This window comes from Macaca fascicularis, chromosome 15 (genome assembly GCF_037993035.2).
Source record: "Macaca fascicularis isolate 582-1 chromosome 15, T2T-MFA8v1.1".
In the NCBI taxonomy this organism is placed as follows: Eukaryota; Metazoa; Chordata; class Mammalia; order Primates; family Cercopithecidae; genus Macaca; species Macaca fascicularis.
In genome coordinates this window covers 76,367,887-76,395,418 of record NC_088389.1, presented here as the reverse complement: position 1 = coordinate 76,395,418, position 27,532 = coordinate 76,367,887, and the positions used below count along the sequence as shown (strand labels likewise).

Here is a 27,532-nt window from a genome sequence, read left to right as displayed (position 1 = left end):
CTTTCAAATCTGCTCCATTCCCAGGTAGTGTTGGGACAGATAGTGAAAGGGAGTCTTATTGTGTCATCATGGCAGAGGAGAAAATGGAGACCTCTAATCATACTGTTCTTTAGATACATTTTGCAGACGTGGTCTGCTTTTGGGAGTGGTGCCTTCTGCACTGCAACTGGCTGTTTCTAGCTATCTGGATAAAACTGCACTCTTCCTTGTGGAGTCTAGGGCTCTGGCATCATTGGTCTTTGAGCTTGAAATCTTCAGCAGAGATAGCCTTTTTGCTTTAGATCCAGAGATTTTCCATAAAGCTTCCTATTCTTTCCCCTCATTTGCAAGGCTTCTTGGTCTCTTACACATGGCCATGGAAAGCCAGAAGGATGGCTTTAGCTTCACCTGTGTATGTATCTTGAAATACTACCACCTCAGCCAGGAAGCCCGGTTGCTGAGTTGAAAATGTCATTGTGCAAGCTTCTAAAGGCTTGCTTTCTCCTTGCTACTATGCCACTACCTAGATGTGCTTGGCCACCCCTCTACTTATCTAGCAGTTTCTAAAATTACTCACCTCCCACACCTGGTCCCGAAATCCCTGGGATTATAAGAGGTGGGAATTTCCTTCTTTTGTCTTCCTCTCTGGACCAGTCATATAAACTGTGAAGTGTATCAAAATCCACTTCAATAGTACCAAATTTTCAAGCCCATTTTTGTTGCAAAATCTTATTTTGAGTAAGGAAAGCTAAATATTAATTATTCTACTTTTATCCCTCTTAATGATTTCACTAAGCTATTCGTAGACAGATGGCTATATTTGGCTTTCAGAGTAGAAACTTGTATATAGAGAAATACATATATATGAAATTATACAGGGATATGTATATAGAAAATAATACACTGATTTTATTATTGGCACCATATAGCAGCCAAGTCTATACATAATTAGATGTACACAGTGAACAAGATCAGGTGACATTTGCTGGTGTTAATCTGGGGATGCTGTGGAGCATGTGAGATTGAAGTAAATCTGACACGTAGATATGGTATGAATATAAATAGGAGAGAGGAGAGGTAGCACAGTGAGCACAGTGTATGTATATTGAGGATTTCTGATAATATAGTTTTAAACAATCATTTATGTAAAGACATATGAAGGCACAAAACTAAGCGTTACAGGGCCTCATCTTATGATCTCTCCAAAATGTCATAAATAATCTTTAAAAACATGTAAACAATAAGAAAAACAAGATGTCAAATTGAGAAAGACTTTCTCTCTCTGGTAGTGGTTTATTTTACTATTGTTTTAAAAAAACTTATTTTCCAATTACTCAGTGATTGATTTTATTATCTGCTGGTGTTTAATAGAGGAAATGTGGCAGCAGGTGCCAAAAGGTGTTTGTTTGTTTGTTTGTTTGTTTTTTAAGGGGGAAAATGTTAAAATTGGAAAAAGAAATTTTCATTTTCCCCTTGCAAATTGGAAAAAAGATCATTTTAATTCCGTGTTAAAAGCAGAAAGCCTCTCTGGAGCTTGGGAAATACTACAGTTGCCGGAGAATAGATTGAAAGCCACCACAAGCTGTAAAGTCTGTTCTCAACAATTGCTTCTTTTAAATCCAATAGCATGGTTTCTTTTTTCTTTTTCTTTCCACTTAATTTGGTTTGAGTCTTGTAGAACAACATTTACCCTTTGATTTAGATGTAAATTGTGATCTAGGAAATACATTTTGCCCAAGAATTTTATATGTACATATATTAATTTATACTCTGAAAGTATTATATACTAAAAGTATTATAGGTTCAAGACTCTTTTAATATTCAATATTTTTACTCATTAACTCATTAACGTTTAAGTGGATCATATTAATGGATTTGTGTGGTAGGAAGAATAATATCTTCCCCTAAATATCTGCGTTCTACTCCCCAGAACCTGTGTATATGTTACGTTGCGTGGGAAGGAGAGGATTAATGTTACTAATCAGCTGACCTTAAAATGGAGAGTTTATCCTGGATTGTATGTGTGGTTCCAGTGTTATCACGAAGGTTCTTAAAAGTGAAGAAAGGAGACAGAAGTGTCAGAATCAGAGTGCTGTTATGTGAGAAAGACGTAACCAGCCATTGCTTGCTTTGAAATGGAAGACAGGCACAAGCCAAGCAAGGTGTGCAGCCTGCAGAACCCAGAGAGGCAAGAAAATAGATTCTCCCCTCAAGTCTGCTGAAGAGAATGCAGTTCTGCCAACACCTTGATTTTAGACAGATCTATCCAACATAGATCTCACTGGGAAGAACTGTAAAATGATACATTTGTGTAGTTTGAAGCCAAGAAATGTTTAATATTTGTGATAGCAGCAATGGCAACTAATACAATATGTTATTAAAGTGAAAACATTTGAATTGGGTAGGTATCTAAAATTGAGTTTCAGTCCTTTTTAGTTAAGTAACTTTAAGCAAATTATTAAATTTATTAAATATCTAAAATAAAAAGAATATTAACTTTCAGGATATAAAAGTAAATAAAATAATGTACACTTAAAAAATCTGAACCATATGTTAAGCACTATGTGCTAAAAAATTCTATAAACAGTTGAAACTAAAATTATTAAGAATAAAGCAAAGTTCTGGTTTTTAAGGAATTTATATTCAAATTTAGAAGAAAGACATTTAAATGAACAAATTTAAGTAGAAATTAAGTAGAAGATGATATTATTATAGAGAAAATAGCAAATTATTGGAGAGTGTTAAAAGATTTGCCAAAAAATATTTGGAGAGGTTATATCTAAGATGAATTTTGAAAGATGAATACATTTTGCAAGGTGAATGTTAATATAAATATACTTAGAATTTTATTCACTATTGAGGAGGGATTTTGTTTTGACAGTGTTTTTGATAAAGTTAAGGAAATATTTATTCCCATGCTTAAAATATTTTTTAAATCAGGAATAGTTTTGAATTTTATGAAACACATTTTTGGTCTCTGTGGAAATAAAGATTGTTTCACCTTCTAGCATTACAATTCTGGGGTAAGTCAGTAGAATTTACAAGTTATGTATTGCCAAATTCTACTTGCTAAATATTTTTATTTTAAAACAACATGAATGAGGTAGATTTTACATTTGGTAAAATGTGTATTTTTGGTAATTTTGATTAGTGAGGAAAGAACCAGCTTTTTGTCATTTTTTAAAAATTGGTTTTCCTTTTTTTATTTCATTAGTCTCAGTTCTGATCTTTACTATTTCCCCACTTCCACTTATTAATGTTTAATTTACTCTTCATTTTCTAGCTTACAATGGACACATAGATAATTTATTTTAGATATTATTTTCTTCTAATGCACACATTTAAAGTAAAAAGTAAGCCAGATGTGATTGCAGCTATGCAGGGGGCTGAGGTGGGAGGATGTCTTCACTTCAGGAGTTAGAGGCTGCGGTGATCCATGATCATGCCAATGTATTCCAGCCTGGGAAACAGAGGGAGACCCTGTCTCAAAAAATAAATGTATAAATAAATAAATAAATAAATATTCTTCTAAATACTACTTTAGCTGCATCTCACAGATTTTGATATCTTGCATTTTATCATTCAATTGAAAATATTTCTAAATTTCACTTATGATTTCTTTGTTAACCCAATGGTTATTGTCAAGTGTGTTAATTTGGAAACAGTGAGAATTTCTCAAGTAATTTTTTGATGTTTATTTATTTAAAAAAATTACACCTAGTAAAATTTGCTCTTTTTGGTGTACAGTTCTATGAGTTTTTCCAAATGCTAGGAACCATGTAGCTACTACCATCAAACTATAGAGCAGTTCTATTACCTTCCTAAAATTTCTATTTGTATATGCTTTGTAGTCAGTATCTCCCTGCACTGTTTCTCTGTGTAGATTTTGCTTTTTGAGACTTCAAAATGAATTGTGTTTGTTCTCTATTATGTACTGCCTTTTTACTTTCTTTGAAGACTGTTGTTACCAAGATGAACAAATACCTTTACTGCAGCTGCAGTTTCAGTATCAGCTTAGTATTCTGATATTAATATTCTTAATATTCTGGTATTACTAATTTTATCTTTGTTTTACCCCTTTGCTTAAGAGCTAAGCTCCAAGTTAATTTTTTCCAATATTTTAGCCAATATTTCAAATTATTTTATAGTGAGATTCTTTTGGGATATCTGCCCTGATATATATATCTGAAGGCAGAAATCCAGGTCAAAAGTTTTTCTCCAAACTTAGGTTAATATATACATCTGCAGATAATATGACAAACAGTTGTCATGCAAATGAGCTTTGTCCAAAAGTCTCTTACTCAACACTGGTTTTGAGATCAATTCATTGTGTGTGTATATGTAGTTTCTGTTTATTTAAAAAATAATTTATAATATTCAATCATACATATAAGTCTGTCTTTCTTTCTCTGTAGGGCAAAACTCTCTCAAACTGTTTTCCTCTGCTCTCACACAACGCAACAATCATCATCACAGAAGGAGAATTCTGTGGCCGAATATGTGGGGATTTTTCCTCATATACCAAGCAGCAGACACCAGTTGGGTGCCCTCCAATTCAATTCAGATACTTTACCTAGAGATAGTGTCAGATCCCACAGGTTTAAGGCTCAGTCCCCAAGACGGACCCATTACCCCAGACACCAGTTGCAAGTCTGGGCCCCTGAAACTTCTGATTGACTGACTTCAGTTTGTGGTTCCCGCGACCTTCTCTTTGGGTTTGATTAATTTGCTGGAGCAGCTCACAGAACTCAGGGAAAAACTTATTTTTGCCAGTTTATTAGAAAGGATACTACAAAGACTACAGATAAAGAGATGCATAAGGTAAGGAAGGGGGAAGGTGCAGGGAGCTTCCACGCCCTCCCTGGGTATGCTGTCCTCCAGAAATCTGGAGGAATCACACGGTCAACTTTCTGGAATCGCCAAACTCTCTCCTTTGGGTCTTTATGGAGACTTAATTGGTTGACTGAAACATGGACAATTGTGTCAAAATGTAATCGGATGAGAAGGGTATGATCTAAACGCAGCAAGTCCTGTCTGTTCAGGTCCTTCTTAGTCTCTGTGCAACATTCCTTCCTCCAGAGTATGGGGCAGGACCCTCTCTGGAATGAGGGTCTTATGACCCACATGAGATTGAAGTCCTGACTTGGGCAGGTGAAAGCATGGGAGAGGGTCAGAGAGAGAGATTTTGTTTCCTGAGGTCGCTTCTAAGGCCCAGATTGCCCCAACATTTTAACAAAATACTATAACAATTGCTATGAGAGTTATGAGCTATGAACTGTGAATGAAAACATATATATATATATTCATATATATGCCTATATCTATTAAATGTCATAGTTTATTGAGAAAAATTTATACTATATCCTTTGAAAATATCACAATTTTTAATAAATGTATTTATTAGAATTTATGAAAGTATATAGGGAAAATAGTAGGGAAAAAACTATATTACGTGGTATATGCCTTTTGATTGTTCCAAACTGGTCCTCCTGAGCCACTGCACCACTGCATTATCACTGGCAGTTTATGAGAGTAACTGATTTGTCACACCCTCAAGAACATTGATAATGTCAGTGGGATAGATTCTGTTTTTCAAAGATGGCTGCAACATATCTCTGACTCCACATGCTTTTCTTACAGTGTACTTTAACAGCCTTCCATTAAGAGCTGCACTTGGCTGGGCGTGTTGGCTCATGCCTGTAATCCTAGCACTTTGAAAGGCGAAGGCAGGCAGATCACCTGAGGTCAGGAGATTGAGACCAGCCTGGCCAACATGATATAGAGCTCAGGCTCTGACCTAATAGATAGCATATTTCTTACATGGTGTTTAAACTCTCAGTACTTCTCCAGAAAGTTCACAAAAAAGAACCCTACACTGGGGGAATCCATAGAAAAGAAAGGAGGGAGAGCTGACATTTCTGGGTTGTATCAGCCAGCTTCTCAGTAATCTCCCAGAAATCCAGAAGAAAGCAGTCCTGCTACAGAAAGTTTTTGTCCCAATACTTTAGTATTGTTTGTTAGTTTCTTCTTTCTTTTACAAACTTGATGCAAATTGCATGAGACTTGTCTCTTACTAATCATTTCAAAGAATAATTTTATGGACTGAATGTTTGTGTCTCATTAAAATTCATATTTTGAGATCTAATCTCTAGTGCAATGGTATTAGGAGGTGGGGCCTTCAAGACATAATTAGGAGTAGATGAGGTCATAAAGGTGGAGTCCTTATGAATAAAATTATGCCCATAAAAGAGGCACATGAGAGTGCTTTCATTCTCTGCCCTACTCTCCACCATGTGATGATATAGTGAGACACTGGCAGTCTGCAACTTAGAAGAAGGCCCTCACAAGAACCCAACCATGCTGCCAAACTAATGTTGAATTTCCACCCTTCAGAACTGTGAGAAATACATTTCTGCTATTTATAAGCTACCCAATTTGTGGTATTTTGTTATAGCAGCCTAAGCCAACTAAGACAGGTTTAATTAAAACTTTAACAATTTATATCATTTCTTTGTTTTTACTTTATTGTATTTTTCTTTTCTTCCTCTTATTTAACTTCATGATTCTTTTCCTGGTTCTGTGAGTTGAATATATAACTGATGTATTTTAAAAATCATGTTGCCATTGAAGAAATTTATTTAAGATTATAAATGTTCATATCATTACAGGTATACTTCAAGATATTGTGGGTTTGGTTTCAAACTATCACAATGAAGTAAATATCAAAATAAAGCAAGTCACACAAATTTTTGGTTTCCCAGTACATATAGAAGTTTTGTTTATATTTATGTAGTCTATTAAATGTGAAAAATAATATGCCTATCTTAATTTAAAATGTTTTATTGCTAAAAATTCTAACAATCATCCGAGGCTTCAGCCTGTCATAAACTTTTGCTGGTGGAGGGTTTCCTCCGTGTTCATTGCTGCTGGCTGATCAGGGTGATGCTTGGTGAAGGTTGGGATGGCTGTGGGAATTTCTTAAAATAACAATGAAATTTGCCCCATTGATTGACTTCTTTCATGAAAGATTGCTCTGCAGTATGTGATGCTGTTAGATAGCATTTTACCCAAAGTAGAACTTCTTTCAAAAGTAAAGACAAACCACTCAAATGCTGTCACTGCCTTATCTACTGAGTTTATGTAATATTATAAATCTGTTTTTGTAATCTAAAGATGGTGAATACTTTCTGGAAGGTTTTTAATTTATGGTGCCCAGATCCATCATGGGAATCACAACCTATGGCAGCTATAGCCTTACAAAATGTATTTCTTAAATAATAATGCTTAAAAATAGAAATTACTCCTTGATCCATGGGCTTCTGAATGGATGCTGTGTTGATAAGCATAACAACATTTATCTCCTTGTACATCTTCATCAGAGATCTTCGGTGACCGTTACCGTTAATGAGCAGTAATGTTTTGTGGAAATCTTTTTTTTTCTTTTTTTTTTTCTAAGGAGTAGGTCTCAACAATAAAGAAATACAGAGAACTGAGTAAAATATTCAATAAACCATGCTATAAGCAGACATGTGGTCATCCAGGCTTTATTGTTCCATTTATAGAGCACAGGCAGAGTAAATACAGCATAATGCTTAAGGGCTCTAGGGTTTTCAGAATGGTAAATTAACATTGACTCCGACTTAAAGTCACCAGTTGCATTAGTCCCTAAAAGAGAGTCAGCCTGTTTTTTGAAGCTTTGAAGCCAGGCATTGACTTCTCTCTTGCTAGAAAGCCCTAGATAACATCTTCTTCCAGTGGAAAGCTGTTATGTCTACATTGAAAATTTGTTGTTTTGTGTGGCCACCTTCATTGATTGTCTTAGCTAGATCTAGATAATTTGCTGCATTATCTTATAAATTATAAATAGGGAATCCTTTCCCAATTTCTTGTATTTCTCAGGTTTATCAAAGGTCAGATGGCTATAGATGTGTGGTATTATTTCTGAGGACTCTGTTCTGTTCCATTGGTCTATATCTCTGTTTTGGTACCAGTACCATGCTGTTTTGGTTACTGCAGCCTTGTAGTATAGTTTGAAGTCAGGTAGCGTGATGCCTTTAGTACTCACAATTTGGCTGTTTGGCACAAGAGGTCTATCTTTTGGCCTATCTCAGCTTTTGAGATGTCTTCCACAGTAAGGCATGATTGTCTACTTTTTAATTTCAGGTTAAAAATGTGCAACCATTCCTTTCACTTGAACAGTTAGAGGTCTTTGTAGGGTTATTAACTGGTCTAATTTTAATATTACTGTGTTTTAGGGAGTAGGGAATCCTGAGGAGAGGGAAAGAGATAGGAGAACAGTTAGTGAGTAGAGTTCTTAGAACACACAAAACATTAATCAATTAAGTTCACTGTCTTATGTGGGTGCATTTGTGAAGTCTCAATACAATTACAATAGTAACATCAAAGATCAAAGATCATTGGTCACAGATCATTACAACAGACATAATAAAAATGTTGGAAATATTGGGAGAATAACCAACATGTGATACAGAGACACAAATTGAACACATGCTCTTAGAAAAATGGCACCAAAAGAATTACTCAAGGCAGGGTTGCCACAAACCTTCATTTTGTGGCAATATTGCAAAGCACAATACAGTGAAATACAATAAAATTGTATGCCTATACCATTTTTTGTTTTGATAGTTATTACTTTTACTGTCATTAGTTATAAATGTTTTTAGCTTTCCATTTTTAGCAATTCGTGAACATGATTCAATGTTTTAGTCATGGATTATTTGGACATGCATCGTTTTATTTTCAAAGTACTATTACTAACATTTATACTATTTGTTTCTAACTTAACATAATGTTTACATACAAATATTTCTTCAAATGTCTAAAGGCATTCAGCATCTGTAACTTAAAATGTAAGCAACTATAAGTTTTGCACTTCAAATAACTATTTGAAGAAACTTATTTTCATAATATTTCTTAAGTTCCTCTTCCAGCTACTAGTCATTTTTCTGCCCCATTTGCATTACTTTCTCCTGGAAAGTGTTATCTTTTTCCATTCTCTTTCAGATGTACACTCATTAGCTTTTATTTCAACCATTGTAAGGTCAATAGTTCTCAAAGTTAGCAATGACCTTCTTATTGCTAAATGTATTAGTCTTTTATTTGTACTCATCATATTAATCAAATGCATTTGGTCAGTGATACAGTTTGAATGTTTGTCTCTTCCACATCTCATGTTGAAATGTGATTCCCATTGTTGGAGGTGGGGCATAATGGGAGGTGTTTGGGCTATGAGGGTGAACTTCTCATGAATGGCTTGTTGCCATCTCTAGGGTAATGACTGAGTTCTTACTCTTAGTTCATGTGAGAGCTGGTTGTTTAAAGGAGCTTGGCAGTTCTCCCTTGCTCTGTCTTGCTCCTACTCTTGTCATGTGATGCACATCCTCCATCTTCGCTTTCTGCCATGATTGTGAGCTTCTTGAGGCCCCTACCAGAAGCAGATGCTTCTATTATGCTTTCTGTACACCTCATAGAACCTTGAGTGAATTAAACCTCTTTTTAAAATGAATTATCCAGCCTCAGGTATTACTTTATAGTTGGACTAATACAATCAATTACTTTCCCTTGGTACTCATTCTTTACTTGGCTTCTATCACATTCTCTTTACTTTCTTTCTAGCTCACTGGTGTTAAAGAAATCTTACAGCAGGCCAGTTAAACATACAAGCAAGAAGATCACTCAATAGGGATCAAGACTTTTGCAATAAGGGAGAGAGATTAAACTGAATCAATCTCTGATTGAGCTGAAACAAAGGGCAGGAGGATTTTCAAGAGGTGGGTATGCTGTGGGAGAAGTAGAAGTAGTAGAGAATGAACTTTAGTGGAGAGGTTGGTCAATGTGATTAGGTTACTTGTGTTTGCTGCTTAGCACTTATCAAAATTAGTCTCTTGCTCTTCCAGACAGACTGGGAAATAGAGGTGCTTTCTTTCTTCATGATTACATTTCAAAGAGATGGCTCTAAGGTCCTTGAGAAAGACATTCTTGGTTGGAAAAACTGGAAAGAAGATAGGAAAAAGCATCTGGCAAAATTCAATACCCTTTCATGATAAAACACTAACAAAACTAGTAATAGAAGGAATTACCTTAACATAACAAAGGTTGTATATAAAAAGCCCACAGTAAACATCATACTCAGTGATGGAAACTGAAAGAGTTTCCTTTAAGATAAAGGACCATACAAGGTAGCTGTTACCCCTTCTTTTCAAAATAATACAGGTTGGATATCCCTCATCTGAAATACTTGGTGCCAGAAGTGTTTTGGATTTTAGATTTTGTAATATTTTTGCATCTGCATAATGAGATATTGTGGGGATGGGACCAAAGTCCTGAATAATAACTTTATTTCTGTTTTATAGACACCTTAAACACATACCTAAAGATAATTTTACATATTTTTAATAATTTTGTTCATGAAGCAAAGTTTGTGTACGTGACATTAGGTGTGGAATTTTCCATTTGTGGCATCATATTGGTGCTCAAAATGTTTTTTGTTTTGTAACATTCCAGATTTCAAATTTTCTTTGGACTAGGAATGATCAACCTGTACTAGGAGACTTGGCCAGATAAACTATGCAAGAAAAATAAACAAACAGCATCCAAATAAGAAAGGAGCAGAAAAGATCCTACTAGGATGGCCATTATAAACAAAACCAAACAGACAGACAGAAAATAACAAGTGCTGATAGGGATATGAAGAAATAGGAACCCTTCCTGCACTGTTTTGGGAATGTAAAATGATGCAGCTGCTATGAAAAACAGTATGGAAGTTCCTCAAAAAAACAAAAACAAACAAACAAACAAAAACCATATGTGATTATTTATCTATGTGAAAATTGTCTGCATTTATAGATGATATGATCTTATATGTAGAACACTCTAAAGATTCCACAACAACTGTTAGAACTAATAAATGAATCCAGTAAAGTAGCAAGATATAAAATTAACATTCAAAAATCAGTTGTATTTTTATATACTAACAGCAAACAATCTGAGAAGAAAGTAATAGCATATACAATAGTATACAAATAGTATAACAAAATACGTAGAAATAAACAAAGGGCAAAAAACTTGTATGCTGAAAACTACAAACTGTTGCTGAAATAATTTAAAGAAACACAAATAAATAGACATACCATGCTCTTTCATTGGAAGATTTAATATTGTTAAAATGTATATGGTACCCCAAACAAACAGCAGATTCAATACAATTCCTATAAAAACCCCCAAGTCATATTTTTTCAGAGATAGGAAAAACAATCCTAAAATTCACATGGAACTACAAAAAATCCCACATAAAAACAATAGTAAGAAATAAGAACGAAGCTGCAGTTCTCAAACTTCTTGCCTTTAAAACATGTTACAAATCTTTAGTAATCAAAACCATATGATACTGGCAAAAAGGCAGACATATAAACCAATGGAACATAATAGAGAACCCAGAAATAAACCCACACATAATACAGTTAATTGGTGTTCAACAAGAATGCCAAAACTACACAATGAGGACAGAATAGTGTTTTCTACAAATGATACTGGGAAAATTGGATATCCAAATGGAAGAGAATGAAATTGGACCTTTATCATACATGATATACAAAAATAAACTCAAAATATGTTAAAGACAATGTAAGAACTGAAAATATAAAACTCTTAGACAATAATACAGCAGAAATCTTCATAACATTGGTCTTGCCAATGATGTCTTGGATATGATACCAAATGCACAGACAACAAAAGCAGAAATCTACAATTGGGATTGTATCAAGTCAAAAAGCTGCACAGCAAAAGGAAAAAATCAACAGTAAAACAATGAAAAGGCAACTTATGAAATGGGAGAAAATATTTGCAATGCATATATCTGGTGAGGAGTTAATATCCATAGTATATAAAAAATTTCTACAACTTGACCAAAAATTCCCAAATAATCCTGCTAAAAACCAGGCAAAGAAGTTGAATAGACATTTCTCCAAAGATGACATACAAATGCCAACAAATATATGAAAAAATACTCAGCATCACAAATCATCAGGGAAATCAAATAAAAACTACAGTGAGATAGCATCTCACTCCTTTTAGGATGGTCATTATAAACAAAACAAAACAAAGCAAACAGAAAATAACCAGTGTTGACAAGGATATAAAAAAAATAGGAACACTTTTTGCAGTGTTGGTGGGAATGTAAAATGATGCAGCTGCTATGAAAAACAGTATGGAAGTTCTTAAAAAAAAAAAAAACTACCATATGTGACCCAGTAATCTCACTTCTGAGTATTTAATACAAAAGAATTGAAAACAGGGTTTAGAAGTGTAATAAATATGCACTCCCATATTTATTACAGCATTATTTACAATAACCAAGAGGTGAAAACAGTGTAAATGTTTATTGATGGATGGATAAATAAAATGTGGCATATGTATACACATATATTTATATATAAAAAACTATATAATATATATGTAACCATATGTGTGTATATATATAATAAAATATTCAGCCTTAAAAAAAGGAGGAAATGCTGTCATATGCTACAATATTGATGAACTGTGAGGACGTTATTCTAAGTGAAATAAGCCAGCCACAGAAGGACAAATACTGCAGGATTCCATTTATATGAGGTATCTCATATACATTCTGTATGTTATATATTTATATATATATAAATTAAAATTGTGTGTGTGTGTGTATATATATAATACCACTTTTACTATCCTAGTTTGAGCCTCCATTATATGTCACTTGGATAATTTTTTAGCTTTCTAACTGGTCTGCTTCCATCTTTACCCCTGAAGTCTATTCTCAACACCACAGTTAGTGAGTCTTTTAATGTTTACATCATTTCATATCCCAAGTCTAGTCAAACTCTGCATGAAGTAGCTTCCCATTATACACAGAATAAAAGACAAAGTTTTTACCAAGTCTGATGAGAAACAGCACAAGTTGGTTTCCAAGTACTGCTTGAATTCATCTTTCCTTTTGCTCATCATCTGGCTCATTTTGTTCTGGTTTTCTGGCCTCTTTGAGAGTCATTGAATGCTTCAAGCATTCTCAACTAAAGAGCTTAGCACTGACTGCTCTCTCTTTCTGGTGTGCTCATTCTTTTTTTCTGTATAGATGGCATCCATACCTGCTTTAAGTCTTTGATCAAATCACCCCTTCTCAATGAGACCTACCTTGAAAACTGTCTTGCAGCCAGCTAATCTCCCCAAACCTACTACTCCCATTATGTTTTTTGATCCTCTTAACTCCATATATTTTTGGTTTTCCATGACACTTACTATGTTTATCATACTGTATAAAAGGAATCAACAGGAATTAGAAAAAGACAGACTGGAAATATATTTTGAAAGTAAAAATGGAATATTCAAAATTTAAATTCAGTCATTCATATTCAGATATTTGTTTATTCCAAAATTAACTCATCATTATTCCATTTCTTTTTTCATTCCTTTATTATATGCCTCTATGCTACTAGAACATAAGCGTCACAGGGTTGGCTTTTATTTATTTTTTCACTAATGTATCCCTAAATCAAGACTGACACATAAATATATTTTGAGTGAATAAAGGATAGGTAAAGCTTTTTAAATAATCATTGGAAATAAAACCTGTGTCTCTGGGACTCCTCGTTCTTCTTTTTTCTAGTTTGTATTTTAGATTCAGGTGTACATTTGTAGGTTTGTTAGATGAGTAAATTGCATGCATGAGTGTATGGTGTACAGATTATTTTGTCAACCAGGTAATAAGCGTAGTATCTGATAGGTAGATTTTTGATCCTCATCCTCTCCCACCTTCCACCCTCAAGTAGGTCCCAGAGTCTATTATTCCCTTCTTTGTGTTCATGTTTACTCAGTGTTTAATTCCCATTTATAAGACAAAACATGCAGTTCTTGATTTTTCCATTCCTGCATTAGTTTGCTCAGGATAATAGCCTCCAGTGGCAAAGGACATGATTTCATTCTTTTTTATGGCTGCTTAGAATTCTATGGTGTGTTATGTATCACATTTTCGTTATCTAGTCTATCATTGATGGGCATTTAGGTTGATTTCTTGTCTTTGATAGTTTGAATGGTGCTGCAGTGAACATATACATGCATGTGTGTATATGATAAAATAATTTATATTTCTTTGGGTGTATACCCAGTAATGGGATTGCTAGGTCAAATGTTACTTTTGTTTTAGGTTCTTGGAGAAATCTCCAAACTGCTTTCCAAAGTGGCCACCTTAGTTTACACCCTCACCAGTGGTTATAAGTGTTCTCTTTTTCTCTGCAACCTCATAAGAATCTGTATTTTTTGACTTTCTAATAATAGCCATTCTGAGTGGTGTGAGATGGTATCTCATTATGATTTTGATGTGTATATTTGTATTTCTCTAATGAGTAATGATAGCATTTTTAATATGCTTATTGGCTGTGTGTATGTCTTCTTTTAAGAAGTGTCTGTGCATTCTTTTGCCCATTTTAATAAGAATTTTTTTGTAAATTTCTTTAAGTTCCTTATAGAAGCTGAATATTAGACCTTTGTTTGATGCATAGTTTGCAAATATTTTCTCCCATTCTGTGGGTTGCCTGTTTACGCTGCTGCTATTTTCTTTTGCTGTGCAAAAGCTCTTTAGTTTAATTAGGTTCCATATGTCAATTTTTGTTTTTGTTGGAATTGCGTTTGGAGTCTTTGTCATGTGTTTTTCTTCCAGGGCTTTTATAGTTTTAGGTTTTACATTTAAGTCTTTAATCCATCTTGAGTTGATTTTTGTATATGGTAGAAGGAAGGGGCCAAACTTCAATCCTCTGCATATGGATAGCTGGTTATTCCTACATCATTTATTAAATAGAGAGTCCTTTTCCCATTGTTTCTTATTGTCAGCTTTGTCAAAGATCAGATGGTTGTAGGTGTGCAGCATTGTTTCTGCACTCTCTATTCTGTACTATTAGTCTAGGTGTCTGTTTTTTATACCAGTACAATGCTGTTTTGGTTACTGTACCCTTGTAGTGTAGTTTGAAGCTGAATAGTGTGATGCCTCCAGCTTTGTGCATTTTGCTTAGGATTGCTTTGGCTATTTGGGATCTTTTTTGGTTCCATATGAATGTTGGAATAGATTTTTTTTCTAAGTCTGTGAAAAAGGTTGTTGGTAGTTTGATAGGAATAGCATTGAATCTGTAAATTGACTTGGATAGAATGGCCATCTTAAAAATATTGATTTTTCATATTCAAGGGCATGGAATGTTTTTCCATTTGATTGTGTCATCTCTGATTTCTTTCAGCAGTGTTTTGTAATTCTCACTGTAGAGCTCCTTCACTTCTCTGGTTACTTGTCTTTTTAAATATTCAATTCTTTTTGTGGCTATTATGAATGGGAGTGTGTTCTTGATTTGGCTCTAATCTTGGATGCTACCAGTGTATAGAAATGGTACTGATTTTTATACATTGATTTTGTATCCAGAAACTTGATGTTGTTTCTTGGTCCAGAAACTTCTGTTGTATCCAGAAACATGAAGATGTTTATCAGATCTAGGTGCCTTTGGGTAGAGACTACAGGTTTTTCTAGGTATAGAATCATATTGCTTGCTAATACGGTTTGGCTGGGTCCCCACCCAGATCTCATCTTGAATTCTTGCATGTTGTGGGAGGGACTTGATGGGAGATAATTGAATCATGGGGACAGGTCTTTCCTGTGCTTTTCTCATGATAGTGAATAAGTCTCACCAGATCTGATGTTTTATAAGGGGGAAATTCCCTGCACAGTCTCTCTCTCTTGTCTGCCACCATGTGAGATCTGCCATGATTGTGAGGCCTCCCCAGCCATGTGGAACTGTAAGTCCATTAAACCTCTTTATTTTGTAAATTTCCCAGTCTAAGGTATGTCTTTATCAGCAACATGAAAACAGGCTAATACAGTAAATTGGTACCGGGAGGCGGTTAATGCTGCAAAGATACCCTAAAATGTGGAAGAGGCTTTGGAACTGGGTAACAGGCAGAGGTTGGAACAGTTTGGAGTGCTTAGAGGAAGACAGGAAAATGTGGGAAAGTTTGGAACTCCCTAGAGACTTGTTGAATAGCTTTGACCAAAATGCTAACAATGATATGGACAATGAAATTCAGGCTGAGGTGGTCTCAGATGGAGATGAGGAACATGTTGGAAACTGGAGCAAAGGTGACTCTTGTTACGTTTTAGCAAAGAGACTGGTCCCATTTTGCCCCTGCCCTGGAGATTTGTGGAACTTTGAACTTGAGAGAGATGATTTAGGGTATCTGGCAGAAGAAACTTCTTAGTAGCAAAGCATTCAAGAGTTAACTTGGGTGTTATTAAAGGCGTTCAGTTTTCTAAGGAAACAGAGCATAAAAATTCAGAAAATTTGCAGCCTGACAATGCAATAGAAAAAAAAAATCCCATTTTCTGAGGAGGAATTCAAGCCAGCTGCAGAAATTTGCATAAGTAAGGAGGAGCTGAATGTTACTGCCCAAGACAATGGGGAAAATGTCTCTAGGGCATGTCAGAGGTCTTCATGGCAGCCCCTCCCATCACAGGCCTGCAGGCCTAGGAGGGAAAAGTGGTTTCCTGGTTTCGTAGGCTGGGTCTTGGGTCCCTGTGCTGTGTGCAGCCTAGGGACTAGGTGCCCTGTGTCCCACCTGCTGCAGCTGTGGCTGAAAGGGGCCAATATGGAGCTCAGACCATGGCTTTAGAGGGTCCAAACACCAAGCCTTGGCAGCTTCTACATGATATTGAGCCTGTGAGTACACAGAAGTCAAAAACTCGGGTTTGGAAACCTCCGCCTAGATTTCAGAAGATGTATAGAAATGCCTGGATGCCCAGGAAGAAGCTTGCTATAGGGGTGGAGTCCTCCTAGAGAACCTCTGCTAGGGCAGTGCAGAAGGGAAATGTGGGTTTGGAGGCCCCACACAGAGTCTCTACTGGGGCACCACCTAGTGGACCTGTGAGAAGATGGCTGCCATCCTCTAGACCCCAGAATGATAGATCCACCAATAACTTGCACCATACACCAGGAAACGCCACAGACACTCAATGCCAGACCATGAAAACAGCTGGGAGGGAGGCTGTACCCTGCAAAACCACAGGGTGGAGCTGCCCAAGACCATGGGAACCTACCTCTTGTGTCAGTGTGACCTGGATGTGACATATGGAGTCAAAGGAGATCATTGTGGAGCTTTAAGATTTAACTGCCTGCTGGATTTTGGACTTGTATGGGGCCTGTAGCCCTTTTGTTTTGGCCAATTTCTCCCATTTGGAATGGCTGTATTTACCCAGTGCCTCTACCTCCACAGTATCTGGGAAGTAACTAACTTGCTTTTGATTTTACAGGCTCATAGACAGAAGGGACTTGCCTTGTCTCAGATGAGATATTGGACTGTGGACTTTTGAGTTAATGCTGAAATGAGTTAAGACATTGGGGGACTGTTGGGAAGGCATGATTGGTTTTGAAATGTGAGCACATGAGATTTGGGAGGGGCCGAGTGTGGAATGATGTGGTTTGGCTGTGTCCCCATCCAAATCTCGTCTTGAATTGCCATGTGTTGTGGGAGGAATTCAGTGGGAGGTAATCGAATCATGGGGACAGGTCTTTCCTGTGCTCCTCTCAAGATGGTGACTAAGTCTCACGAGATTTTTACAGGGGAAGAAGAAGAGCTAACTATCCTAAATATATATGCACCCAATGCATGAGCACCCAGATTCATATAACAAGTTCTTAGTGACATACAAAGAGACAGACTCCCACACAATAATAGTGAGAGACTTTAACAACCCACTATCAATATTAGACAGATCATCAAGACAGAAGATTAACAAAGATATTCAGGAATTGAATTCAGCTCTGGATCAAGTGGACCTGATTGATATCTACAGAACTCTCAACGCCAAAACAACAGAATATACATTCTTCTTGGTGCCATATGGCACTTAATCTAAAATTTATTACATAATTAGAAGCAAATCACTATCACTCCTCAGTAAATTCAAAAGAACTGAAATAATAACAGTCTTTCAGACCGCAGCACAATCAAATTAAAACACATGATTAAGAAACTCACTCAAAAACCACACAACTACATGGAAATTGAGCAACCTACTCCTCAGTGACTCCTGGGTAAATAATGAAATTGAGACAGAAATCAAGGAGTTATTTGAAACCAATGGGAACAAAGACACAATGTTCCAGAATCTCAGGGATGCAGCTAAAGCAGTAATAAAAAGAAATTTATAGTACTAAATGCCCCCATCAAAAAGCTAGAAAGATCTCAAATTGACACCTTAATATAACAACTAAAAGAACTAGAGAACCAAGAGCAAACGAACTGCAAAGCTAGCAGAAGACAAGAAATAACCAATCTCAGAGTGGAACTGAAGGAGATAGAGACACAAAAAAACCCTTCAAGAAATTATGAATCCAAGAGCTGGTTTTTTGAAAAAGAAGACAAAATAGACCACTATCTAGACTAATAAAGAAGAAAAAAAGAATAAAAGAGACACAATAAAAAATCATAAAGGGGATATCACCACTGACCCCACAGAAATACAAACAACCATCAGAGAATACTACAAATAGCTCTAGGCAAATAAAGTAGAAAATCTAGAAGAAATGGACAATTACCTGGACACATATGCCCTTCCCAGGACTGAACCAGAAATAATTTGAATCCCTGAAAAGACCAATAACAAGTTCTAAAATTGAGGCAGTAATAAATAGTTTACCAACCAAAAAAAAAGAAAAAAGAAAAAAAAAGCCCAGGACCAGATAGGTTTACAGCTGAATACTCCCAGAAGTACAAAGAGCAGCTGATATACTTTCTTCTGAAACTCCTTCAAATTATTGAAGAGCAGGGATTCCTCCTTAACTCATTCTATGAGCCCAGTATCATCCTGATACCAAAACCCTGGTAGAGATACACAAAAAAGGGAAACTTCAGACCAATAACCCTGATGAACATCAATGCAAAATTCTTAATAAAATACGGGCAAACCAAATCCAGCAGCACATCAAAAAGCTTATCTATAATGAAAAAGTTGTCTTCAACCCCTGGATGCAAGGCTGGTTCAACATATGGAAGTCAATAAATGTAATTCATCACATAAACAGATCTAAAACCAAAAGCTACATAATTATCTCAATAGATGCAGAAAAGGACTTAGATAAAATTCAACATCCCTTTATGTTAAAAACTCTCAATAAACTAGCTATTGAAGGAACATACCTCAATAATAAGAGCCATTTCTTTCAAACCCCTAGCCAATATCACACTGAATGGGCAAAACCTAGAAGCATTCCCCCTTGAAAACTGGCACAAGGATGCTGTCTCTTAGCACTCCTATTTATTTCCTTCTGTTGCAATCAAGCAAGAGAAGGAAATAAAGTGCATTCAAATAGGAAGAGAGGAAGTCAAATAGTTTGCAGATGACCTGATCCTATATCCAGAAAACCCCATCATCTCAGCCTAAAAGCTTCTTAAGTCGATAAACAACTTCAGTAAAGTCTCAGCATGGAAAATTAATGTGCAAAGGTCACAGCATTTCTATACACCAACAACAGGCAAACAGAGATCCAAGTCATGAGAAGAACTCCCACTAACAATGCTACAAAGAGAATGAAATACCTAGGAATATAGCTAACAAGAGAAGAGAAGGGCTTCTTCAGGGAGAACTACAAACCACTGCTCAGGGAAGTCAGAGATGATACAAGCAGATGGAAAAACATTCCATGCTCACAGATAGGAAGGATCAATACAGTGAAAATGGTCATATTGCTCAAAGTAATGTATAGATTCAGTACCATTCCCATTAGACTACCATTGACATTCTTCACAGAATTAGAAGAAACTATTTAAAAATTCATATGGAACCAAAATAGAGCTCATATAGCCAAGACAATCCTAAGCAGAAAGAACAAAGCTGGAGGCATCAAACTAGACTACAAGGCTACAGTAAAACAAACAAGCAAACAAATAAACAAACAAAACCCAGCATGGTACTGGCGCAAAAACAGATGCATAGACCAATGAAACTGAATAGAGAACTCAGAAATACAACCACACATCTACAACTATCTGATCTTTGACAGACCTGACAGAAACAAGCAATGGGGAAAGGATTCTCTATTTAATAAATGGTTTTGGGAGAACTGGCTAGCCATATGCAGAAGGTTAAAACAGGACCCCTTCCTTACACCTTATGCAAAAATTAACTCAAGATGGATTAATGACTTAAATGTAAAACTGAAACTATAAAAACTCTGGAAGAAAATCTAGGCAATATCTTTTAGGACCTAGGTATTGGCAGATATTTCATGATGAAATCACCAAAAGCAATTGCAACAAAAGCAAACATTGACAAATGGAACCTAATTAAACTAAAGAGCTTCTGTACAACAAAATAAACTATAGTCAGAGCAAACAGGCAATCTACAGAGTGGGAGAAAATCTTTGCAATCTGTCTATCTGAAAAAAGTCTAATATCCAGAATCTACAAGAACTTAAACAAATTTACAAGAAAAAAATCCACCCCATTAAAAAGGGGACAAAGGACATGAACAGACACTTCTCAAAAGAAGACATTCGTGCGGCCAACAAATTTAGGAAAAAAAAAGCTGAGGCCAGATGCAGTGGTTCATGTCTGTAATCCCAGCACTTTGGGAGGCTGAGGCATGTGGATCACAAGGTCAGGAGTTCTAGACCAGCCTGGCCTACATGGTGAAACCCCATGTCTATGAAAAAATACAAAAATTAGACAGATGTGGTGGCACATGCCTGTAGTCCCAGCTATGCAGGAGGCTGAGGCAAGATAATTGCTTCAACCTGGGAGGCAGAGGTTGCAGTGAGCCAAGATCATGCCATTGCACTCCAGCCTGGGTTACAGAGCGAGACTCCATCTTAAAAAAGAAAAAAACTGAAACATCACTGATTATTAGAGAAATGCAAATCAAAACCAAAATGAGACACCATCTCATACCAGTCAGAATGGTGATTAAAACGTCAAAAAACAACAGATCCTGGTGAGGTTGCACAGAAATGGGAATGCTTTTACTCTGTTGGTGGGAATATAAATCATTTCGACCATTGTGGAATACACTGTGGCAATTCCTCAAAGATCTAGGACCAGAATACCATTTGACCCAACAATCCCATAACTGGGTATATACCCAAAGGTATATAAATCATTCTGTTACAAAGATACAGACACATGTATGTTCATTGCAGCACTATTCACAATAGCAAAGACATGGAATTAAACACAAATGCCCATCAGTGATAAACTGGATAAAGAAAATGTAACACATTTTTCATCATGGAATACTATGCAGCCATAGAAAGGAATTAGATCATGTCCTTTGCAGAGACATGGATGGAACTGGAAGCCATTATCCTCAGCAAACTAACACAGGAATAGAAACCAAGCACCGCATGTTCTCACTTATACGTGAGAGCTGATCAATGAGAACACAAGGACACAAGGAGGGGAACAACACACACTGGAACCTGCTGGGGGATGGTGTTGGGGAAGGGAGGACATTAGGAAAAATAATGCATGCTGAGCTTAATACCTAGGTGATGGGTTGATAGGTGCAGCAAACCACCATGGCACACATTTACCTACATAACAAACCCGTACATCCTGCACATGTACCCTGGAACTTAAAATAAAAATAAATAATTATCTCTGATATTTTTTTTCTGTGGGGTCAGTGGTAATATTCCCTTTGTCATTTCTAATTGTGTTTATTTGGATCTTCTCTCTTTTTACTTTACTCTAGCTTGTGGTCTATCAATCTTGTTTATTCTTTCAAAAAAGCCAGTGTTTTTTTGATGTTTTGTATGGTTTTCACCTCCAATTTCATTCAGTTTAGCACTGATATTGGTAATTTCTTTTCTTCTGCTAGCTTTGCGGTTTGTTTGCTCTTGTTTTTCTAGCTCCTCTAGGTTTGATGTTAGATTGTAAATTGGAAATCTTTTTAACTTTTTGATGTTGGCATTCATCATTTTCAGCTTTCCTCTTAAAATTGCTTTAGCTGTGTCCCAGAGATTCTGGTATGTTTTATCTTTCTTTTCATGAATTTCAAATAATTTCTTCATTTCTGCTTTAATTTTATTATTTACCCAAAAGTCATTCAGGAACAGATTGTTGAATTTCCATGTAATTGTATGGTTTGGAGAGCTCTTCTTGGTATTGATTCCTATTTTGATTGTCCTGTAGTCCCAGAGTGTGGTTGATTTCAGGATTTTTGAATTTGTTGAGAATTGCTTTATGGCCGAGCATGGGATCAATTTTAGAGTATATGCCATGTGCAGATAAGAAGACTGCATATTCTGTTGTTGTTCAGTGGAGTGCTCTGTAGATTTCTGTTAGGTCTATTTTGACAAGTGTCGAGTTTAGGTCCCAAATGTCTTTGTTAGTTTTCTGCCTAGATGATCTAACACTGTCAGTAGGGTGTTGAAGTCTCCCACTATTATTAAATGTTTATTTAAATATCTTCATAGGTCTCTCAGAACTAGTTTTATAAATCAGGGTGTTCTAGTGTTAGGTGCATATATATTTAGCATACTTAAATTTTCTTGTTGAATTGAACTTTTTATCATTATGTAATGCTCTTCTTTGGTTTGGGGTTTTTCTTTTTTTGACCATTGTTTATTTAAAGCATTTTTTTTTCTTGAAATTGGAATTGCAACCCCTGTTCTTATTTGTTTTCTGTTTGCTTGATAGATTTTTTTCCATGCCTTTACTTAGAATCCTTGCATGTGAGATGGTTATCTTGAAGACAGCATACAGTTGAGTCTTGCTTCTTTATCCAACTTGCCATTCTGTGTTTTTTTAAGTAGAGAATTTAGCCTATTTATGTTCAAGGTTAATATTGATATGTGCAGTTTTGATCTGTCAACATGTTATTAACTAGTTGTTATGTAGACTTGATTATGTAGTTGCTTTATAATGTCAATGGTCTATATAGTTAAGTGTGTTTTTGTAGTGGCCAGTAATAGTCTTAAGGACCTCTTGTAAGGCAGGTGTGGTGATAATAAATTTCCTTAGCATTTGCTTGTTTAAACAGAATTTTATTTCTTCTTTGCTTATGAAGCTTAATTTGGCTGGATATAAAATTCTTGGTTGAAATTTATTTTCTTTAAAGAAGGTGAATATAGGTCCCCAATCTCTTCTAGCTTGTAAGATTCCTGCTGAAAGTTCTGCTATAGCTTTATTCAATTCCCTTTGTGTGTGATCTGCCCCTTTCTGTTAGCTGCTTTTAATATTTTTTTTCATGTTGACCTTGGAGAATTTGATGATTATGTGTCTTGGGGATCATCATCTTGTATAGTGTCTTACAGGGGTTTTGTACATTTCCTGAATTTGATTGTTGACTTGTCTAGCAAGGTTGGGGAAATTTTCATGTATAGCATCCTTAAATATGACTTCCAACTGGATTGCTTTCTCTTCCTCCTTTTCAGAGATACCAATGAGTTATAGCTTTGTTCTGTTTATGTAATCCTATATTTCTCAGAGGTTTTGTTCAGTGTTTTTTATTCTTCATTTTTGTCTGACTGAATTGATTCAAAGAACCAGTCTTCAAGCTCTGAGATCTTTCCTCAGCTTGGTCTATTCTGCTGTTAATACTTCTGATTGTATGAAAAAGTTCTAGTAGTGAGTTTTTCAGCTCTATCAGATAAGTTTGGTTCTTTCTTCAAATGGCTATTTTGTCTTTCAGCTCTTCTATTATTTTATTGGATTCCTTAGATTCCTTGCATTGGGTTTCAAATTTCTCATGAATCTCAGCAAATTTGTTATCATCTGTGTTCTTAATTCTTTGTCTATCATTCCAGTTATTCCTGTCTGTTTAAAAACCATTGCTGGGGAGCTAGTGGAGTCATTTGAAGGTAAGAAAACACTGTGGCTTTTTGAATTGCCAGTGTTCTTGCACTGGTTCTTCTCATCTGTGTGGGCTGATGTTCTTTTAATCTTAGAAGCTGCTATTCTTTGGATGGAGCTTTCTGCTTATAATGTCCTTGAGGGTTTGACTAGGGTAGAAGTTTGAGTTCAGTTGACTTGCTTCATTTCTGGATGATTTCAGCGGGGCAAGGCTAAGCTCAGCACTCCTGAGGGGCATACTCTAACCAGGCCCACAGCTTTGTTCTCTGACACCTCAAGGTTGAGCCCCTGGTGTGCTGAAGAAGCTGAGGTGTTTCCAGATCCTGGAAACAACACTCTGATGGGGGTGGGAGCTGTGCCAGCAAAAACACTCTAATTGGGCATGCCAGCAAATGCACTTTGTCAGTGTGGTGGCAGTGTTTTTTATGCTTATGTATGCTTGCCAGTGGTGGCAGGGTCTGTACATGTGCATATGTCAGTGAGCTTCATGTGCAGACATGTGTGCTGGTGGCAGCAGTGTGGTGAGTTCCACACATGTGTGCGTGAGCAAAACAATGGGGGAGGCTGCAAGTGAGTGTGTGCACTCACAAAATGGGGAAAGGCTGAGGGCAGGTGCACACCAGTGAGGGACCATCTGCAGAAGCTCTGATGGTTAGTAAGGGTCTAGCAGCAAAGGAGTTATGGTGTTGGCTGTTGGGTGGTACCTTGGTTGTGTATCTGAAGCTGTGCTGCAAGTGGATGTGACCAGACAGGAACCTTGGGAGAGATCAGAAGACGGGGGGATGCTCAGATCATACTGGTACCACCTCACAGGCAAGATAGCTCTGTTCTACCTGGGTACCAATGCCAACAAAGGCCAAAGCCACCTAGAGGAGTGTTGTGAGCCTTAGGGGTTGGGCATCCCTGGCTGTATTCCCCTTCAGCTATTTCATGCTAAACCCTCTGGGGTTCACACAGCCTGGAGTCTTGTCCCTTCCAACTCTCCAAGCAGCTCTCCCTGACAGCTCCAATGTCCATGGTTGTCATGGGGTCTTCGGCAGCTAGGATTCTTGAGGTCTGTGGTGAGAGTGGGCCGCTCAATGCCTATTTATTTCTCTCTTCCCTAGGAGGCACTCAGGGCCAGGAAAGAGTCTTGGTGCTCAGCAACCCTGTGAGGGGTTTCCAGCTTCCTGCTTCTTCAGCCCAGCAACTGTTTTCTCCTTCCATCCACTCTCAATGCCTTCCTTCCAAAGATCTGCTTGGAATGTGCCAGTCTTCTAGATGATCTGGTATCGGTGGGATCAGCTACTCCTGGCTGTGTTTAGTTGGCCATCCTGGCTATTCTCCAGATAAAGGCTTTGATGAGTGAAAAATGTATTTGTTTCCCCTGAATTTAACGATTAAAGAGCAGTGCTGAATAGGCAAGAAAGCAAAGCTGGTTTAGAGTGCAAGGAGAAAACTAGGAGGATAGGGTTCATGTGGGAAACAAATGACAAGTGAACCTAGAAAAGATGAACTAGACTTCCTGTGTTGGGTCTTATATATTATGGTTCAGAATACCAACTCTGGTTTAAAATAGTGGAGTTTGAATGCCTTTTCTGCCACTTTTTAGCTATATAATTTGACCAGATATTACACTCTATTTCTTATTTGAAACATTAAAAAAGTTAATAAATCTAATGTAACCTAAACTGTGCCAAGTAAGTTGTATGTTTTAGCCATTATTATTATCTAAGTCACCAAATATTTAAAAGCCATAATTTCTTTTGAAGTTGGGACTAAAATAATCCATATACTGATTTACAAATATTTATTTGTCAGAGTTTTGCAGGGTGGATAGAAGCCAGGACAGTGTGGAAGCAGAGTTGCCAATTTGAAAGGGGTTGTAGTGATTGAAGTTAGAGCTAATGTGGATAAATTTTGACAGTGTCAGTGGGACTGGTACCAAGAAGTAGATGTTGGTACAGGGCTAGACAGAACTTGGATCTGGAGGGTGACAACAAATATGTAGGCAAAGATGATGGAAATTTTGTGCCTGGGTTACAGAGAGAATGTGTTTTTAACAGAAATAGATTAATCAGAGAGATGGTGTCTCTGGAATGATGCTGGGTTTCATTTTGGAACAAGCTTTTATATCTGAATATGAATCAATACATTTTATTTTAAATATTCCCTTTCTCTCTTCAAATATATCTCTCATTTCTTGCATTTCTCCCATTTTACTAACTCCACCTGATTTTAACCTTGTTTCACATTCAATTTACTGTAGTAGCTTCCTAAATGTTTTTACCTTTTTAAAAGATAATTGTCTTACTCTCTTGTTTCTTCCCGTCTCTAATCAATTCTCTTCACACTAGAGTGAGGTACTTCTAAAATGTTGATCAGAGCATGCCATTCTATTGTTTATCCCTCTTTTCCGCTTCTTCTATAACTTGGAATAAAATCTAAACTTTTTACTACAACCTCTATCTACATGGTCTAGCCCAGTGCATCTCTGCCAGGTATACTGCCACTAACCTTAGAATCTGCCCCGATGCATACTGTACTCAAACGGCTCCATCCATATTGCTTCCAGGAAAAGGAAGGGCTTTTTCTCAACTTTCAGGTCACAGAGCAAATTTAACTTCTTCCGAGAGACCTTTTCTGACTACACTATGTCAAGTAGACTCTGAACTCCAACTTCTATCATTATTCCCTAGGTAGCCAAGAGGAAATGGGAAAAAGAATAAAAATGTAAGGATTGTTATTTTACCAGAGAAATGTCATTTATTCCGTAGTTACAAAATGAAAGGAAAATAAGAGCACAGATCTAAGGACAGGAGAAGATTTGGTGGTGGGAAGATTCCCTTTTAACTGCCTCAGGGCAGTTGTGGTTTGTTGTCCCAACCCAAATCCTAAAAGAGGGCTCCTTACATTTTTGGGAAAAGTTTTCAGGGACAAAATTCTGCATTTGAAACTGTCTGAAAACCCTAGAGTAAACCTTTTTTTCCTATACCTTGTTCCTGGAATATAGACTAGGTACAGATAAAACCATGCCATTAAAAGTCAGTAGGCAACAGGGATTCACTATACAGAGGTAATACGAATTTTAAAAAAATGAAAAAAGAGGATAAAAGGATAAATGCTTATTAAAAATTCCATATTTCACTCAAGAAACAAAAGTATTTCATGTGAAGAGTTTTCCTTAAAAAATTAAGACATGGACTCATTTTATTTCATTTTTATGATTGTTGCTATTGGTTTTTAAAATTTACATACAGGAAACTACTTTTTTTGGTACACAGTTCTGAGTTTAATACATGTATTGATTCATGTACCTATCACTACAATTAGTCTGTCAAAGAGTTCCGTCAGATTCTTTGTAGTCAAACCTACTGTCACCCTTAGCCCTTGGAACCTGTGGATCTGTTCTTCATTCCTATAGTTTTGCCCCCATCTAAAACATTATATACTTGGAATCATAAATTATATAACTTTTTGAGACTGTCTTTTTAAATTCAGGATGATGCCTTTAAGATTTGTCCATAGTGTTGCATTTATTAATAGTTCAATCCTTTTATTGCTGAATATTATTCAGTTATATAGATGTACCTTAGTTTGTTTATTCACTCACCTTTTGAAGAACATTTAGGTTGTTTTTAGTTTTTGGTATTAATCATTAGGAGTACAGCTGACAAGAACGTTTATGAACATGTT

At 36.4% G+C, this 27,532-nt stretch overlaps 1 long non-coding RNA gene across 1 annotated transcript in view; it reads right to left on the bottom strand.

The window, feature by feature from the left end:
* Window positions 1-2,834: 2,834 nt before the first annotated feature.
* LOC123569137 (uncharacterized) overlaps window positions 2,835-27,532 on the bottom strand; it is a 52,190-nt gene continuing 27,492 nt past the window's right edge. Inside the window, exon 3 of the long non-coding RNA XR_010581735.1 lies at window positions 2,835-3,459. This is a non-coding gene — a long non-coding RNA (uncharacterized lncRNA). The remainder of the gene's footprint in view (window positions 3,460-27,532) is intronic.